The sequence below is a fragment of the Branchiostoma belcheri genome, unplaced genomic scaffold, assembly GCF_001625305.1.
Source record: "Branchiostoma belcheri isolate BF01 breed outbred unplaced genomic scaffold, Haploidv18h27 scaffold251, whole genome shotgun sequence".
NCBI lineage: Eukaryota > Metazoa > Chordata > Leptocardii > Amphioxiformes > Branchiostomatidae > Branchiostoma > Branchiostoma belcheri.
Genome location: NW_017803856.1, coordinates 200,297 through 205,311, shown reverse-complemented (window position 1 = coordinate 205,311; position 5,015 = coordinate 200,297). Strand labels below are relative to the sequence as shown.

The 5,015-nt window shown below is 41.8% G+C and overlaps 1 protein-coding gene across 1 annotated transcript in view; it reads right to left on the bottom strand.

Annotated features, from left to right (window-relative positions):
• LOC109471643 overlaps positions 1–5,015 on the bottom strand; it is an 88,980-nt gene that overhangs the window by 27,708 nt on the left and 56,257 nt on the right. The window lies entirely within an intron of this gene.

Here is a 5,015-nt window from a genome sequence, read left to right as displayed (position 1 = left end):
CAAAGAAAAAAGGGAGAGGACATGTTCACATACAAGAAAAATAAATACCCAGAGACATTCGAGTTCAGAGTTACCCAAACCCTTCCCGTTCCAATCGAGAATTTCTCAAACACTAACCTAGTTCTAACCTAGATAATTCAACCCCCGGAACTTATAATTATAATACATGTACTAGCACCCACGCAACTTCAATCCACCTAGCCAAGTTCTGGCCCGTCTTCGGTCGCGATGTTATCTTCAGGAAGTGTGATTTCACACATTCAAAGAACTCGGGGAAGTCCCGAACATGTCGCGGATATTCGGAACTGAAGTTCGGTCGATCGGAAATGGCGACGACCGCTCCGAAAGGCGACGACCGTTCTGAAAAAAGGCGACGACCGTTCGGAAAGGCGACGACCGTTTACGAGACGGAAATTTGCAGCGGCGGCAGACAGGAACAGGAGAAACAACTGTCAACACTCAGCATGTGAGAAGATTTAACACCTATCCCTTCATTTATCCGTCATATTAATATTTCACTTCCTTTCATGTCTCTCAGTGTAAAGTTATAAAAAGATATATTATTTCCTGTATTTGTGCATAGCTCACATATGTTTATTGTTTATTTCAGACTCAACGGCCCATAGTATACAGACACATAACATGGCACAAACACATGTGAAAAAAACATAGAAGTAGAATCATGTAACGTTACAGATAAATGTAAAAAAAAAAGACTACCGAGCTGTCCTTTCGCAAGGAGACCACCTTACGGGCGGACCAATCTACATCAGGCTAGAGGAAAAGGCCTGTTACAGATATACACCACCATATGCACTGTGGGGTTTGTCCGTGTGTAACATCACTTCTATTTTTATAATGTTTTCTTTACTCTACCTCCTCGTCTTCCTTCTTTTTCTTCCAACTCGACTCTTCAGACCCGGGCTCCTCTGACCCGGACTCTTCGTCTTCCTCCATTGTCTCCTGTTCCCTTCCGTCCATGCCTAGTCTGACCCTACAGATAGATACACACCACCTGCCTAGTGACAGGTTGTCGTAACTAAGACTAGATGGATCTAGTGAATTCCTGTAGCGCAAACACAGACCCACAGATATATCATTCCTCTCCCTAAACAATATTATGGTAGTGGGACAGACATTGCATCATGTACAGTTCACTCACGACATACCTGATTTACAAATTATAAAGCGTTTCCGAACACTGTAAATGAAACTGTACAAACAAAGGAGCGATAATTTCAAAAGCCATACAAACAAAGCGTCAATAACTTTCTAATTCATTCAACATGAACAGTTTATCTGTGACTAAAGGGCTGTGGTAAAAGTTTCTTTAGTTTTTGTACTTCAGGCGCTGCTACATCTGGCAGGTGCACCGTTATACACCTGTTACTTCCGGGTTTACCTGAACTTTTCCAGAAGTGTCTTGGGAGAGTCTGACGACCTTTTCCCGGTCTTTAAGGTCTCTGCAGGGCTCTTGGACTGTCCAGGAACCGGAGGCTGTTAGTTCTGACGACACAAGACGTACAGGTGAGTTCTCACGGCGTCTTGAAGACAGAGCTGGTCCGTTACGTCCGCAGGTGAGAAGGTCAAATAAACTTCGGTAGGTCTCCCATGATTCATAGCGCTCGCGATGACGCACTCCGTAGTAACGGGGTGAATGACCTCAGGACGATTTGTCAGTATACTGGCTGTGGTTAGTGTGGAACGTGTATATCTTAGATGATTTTTAACCTTATATATTATATCGTGTATATTTTAGATGACTCTTATCCTTATATATTATGGTTATCTTAGATGAATGTTACCCTTATTTATCGTGTATATCTTAGATGAATGTTAAACTTGTGTATATCTTAGAGCAACATAAATGCGTTGTAACTACATCGTATTTCAGCAGTATTTCAAGAACCTACAAAGTACGTTGTTGGTTTATTCACGTCGTATTTCAGCAACATACGTCGATTGCTAAAGCTATTTTATTTTAATTAAAGTTTTCCCCTGTAACATTAGGATGTTCATTATTTCTTGACACACCAAGTTAAAGCTATAGGATGCTTCACCCTAACCGGTGTTGTCTACCTCCTTGCGAGGCATTGTAGGTCTGCGAGTAATGCATAATTATGCTAAATACTACGAAACGTTCTTAAGACCGTCCTTTTCTTTCTTGTTCCTCATTTGGCTGCATGATATCTAACGTTTATTGGATGGAGTTACATATAAAGGAAGAAATCCTGTAAAATCAGCCAGCTAAACTTGATCGACAAGAAAGCTATGATAAACAATTGTGCCATATATTCCCTGTACAAAAATGGACTATTCCAACTGACGTCAGGACACTAGTACTGAGATCGCCTAATCTGTTTTGAAGACAAGTTTCCGAGGTCTGTGTGATTGCTGAGTTTGCAGCTGAGTTTGCAGCAGGTTTTTGTTGTGAACAGGACTCTTTGTAATTATAAGCCTTCAGCAGCTTAACGGAAGGACTGGATTCTTTTCAGCAAAGTTTTCTGCGCGAGTTGAGAAGTCGTGTTGGCAGCGTTCCGGCCTTTGTATAGGAGGTGTCTTCAGAGAACTCGAGCCTGAGATTGAGAAGACCTTGGCAGGACGCCAGGGCGAACCGTTTGCAGACGACACGTTTGCAGCTTGTGAGGGAAACTCGCGCCTTTTTTCGGGAGCGCAGATGTGATTCGGCAGAAATTGAGAAGACCTTGGCAGGGCGGCATTGCGACCGTTGCAGGGCAGACAGTAATATTAGATTTGTCCATAGGAACACAATGTCATGCTTAAATACACTATTAGAAGTCCTCATGAAAGTACTTGCCCATACTTCAATCTAAAAAAAAATTTCTGCAACAAGGGTATGATTCCCAAAAATAGAAAGGAAACAGGGGGTTGACCACCTCAAATTCCCGCCACAGCTGATGATAGTAACAAAACCTCAACTTTGACCTACATTTTCCATGGTATTCATCCGCCTGGCCAGACAAGACCTAACCACTCACATCTCTCACTAAACTGGTGAAATAAACAAAACTTGACCAATGTAGGAAAGTTTGGACCCTACCTGTGCCTTCCAGCCAAAAATCTCCAAAATGGACCAAAAATTTCAAGAGAAAAAAGGATTTTCAAAGGTATTAACTAGGCACTACGATCCATTTTTTGGCCTCTAAGTACTGCGCAACGCAAATGTGGTGTCTGCCCTGCAGACGACACTTTTGCAGCTTCTGAGGGAAACTCGCGCCTTTTTTCGGGAGCGCAGATGTGATTCGGCAGACCCGGGCAGAATCTGCGGTTTGGAGTCGTGCCAGCCGGCCGGTTAGCGGGCCGTGTGTGTGTAGTTGGCGGGCCCATTGCGTTAGGAGACCGAGGGAGCGGCTTGAGTGGGCCCGTGTGGAATGAAGAGGATAACGGGGTCTGTGTCCGGGGCCTGGCTGGCTGTGCTGGCGGCGGTTTGGGCGGTGTGTCGCGCGGAAGAAGGTAAGACAGTACCGTGTGTGTATGAATGTGTGTGTTATAAGCGGTACACGCAAATCTTAATGTTTATGTGCTGAAATTCAAGTGGAGTGGGGGTCTGTGTTTCTCGTGACACTGTTTTGAATGAAACGCTGCCACAGATTCTGAAGTGGTTTTAGTGTAACTCAATATTACAATTTACAGTACATTATCGATGACATGATAAAAGTCATCTAGAAAACGAAACCGACTAAACGAAGTGCCTCCATCTTGGATGACCGAACCAGAAACTATTTTCTGTCTTGCCGAGATACAGATCTGTCATTTTCTCGTTGATTGTTCACATGTTGAAGGTGTCTGGTCCTCACCTGTTCAACTCAAGGAACAACAAGCGATAACTCGGTGGAGATGTTTGACCGATCACATGAAAAATGCTTCATACTATGTCGTCTACGTGTTATGATTCAAGAACAATTATTTGGCCGAGGCACGGTTCTAGATATGGACTATCCAGAACCGTGCCTGAGCATTTGCCGTCCATACTGTGTGTACAACAGACTGTTTTGCTGTTTTTTGACCATACATGTATTGTAATAATTATCTGGCGTCTCACGGACCAGGTAGATCTTTTTTTCTATACTCAGTCAAATATGATACGCGAGAAGGGCTTCAAGGGAACGCTACCGTGATCGGAGTTCATCATGTTTGCAAATTGTCATTTCAACCACATTCAAGTCAAGAACATGACCATATTTTGCCAGGCAGGTTGCACTTTTGTTTTTAACATCTACATGATGAAAGCGGGGAATATTTTGTTTGTACAAGAGTTCTAATACAAAGGAGTGTTTTGTCTTCTATACAAAGTGACATTATTGTGAATGTGAATAAGTAAAAGAGAGGGAAGATATTGATGAAGAAAAGCTCTCGGCAATATATAGTCGATACCTTACTTGTGTGGAGCGAAGATATATAAAAGGCAAATAAGGACAACATATCCAATATCAATTGTAAAACCATTATTTTCTCAAGCTTGTAACTACGGAAAGCCGTACAAAATCACATTGGGAATGCTTGGGACACTAGTTATCTAAGGGTGAATTTACAGCAAAGCTTTCCTGAAGTTATAACTCATTTGCAAACAACTTCTTTGCAAATTACATTAAAAAGGACTTCGATGAGTGATACAAATTTTCAACCAACTGGTAAAGATAAGGACAACCCTTCAATTTTCAAAATACCAGCAGGCAAACAGAAAAACCCACTCTATTACATCAACATCTCACAACAACTGCTAAACTTAATCAATCACAACATCAAGGATACAAACCAGTGCTTATATAGTAATTAAAAACGTGTACATTAGATTCACATCTTCTAAATTTTCTTCCAAAGTACTGTAAATATCTTCATTCATAATAACATGCCATGCTTACATATGTACATTAAATGACTTCCCATTTGGTACAGGTTTATATACAGGTTTGAATTTAAACGAGAATGCAAATTATGGCATTTGGTCATTTCAAGTCCCTACTGACATCAAACTACATGTACAAAAAGTAGGC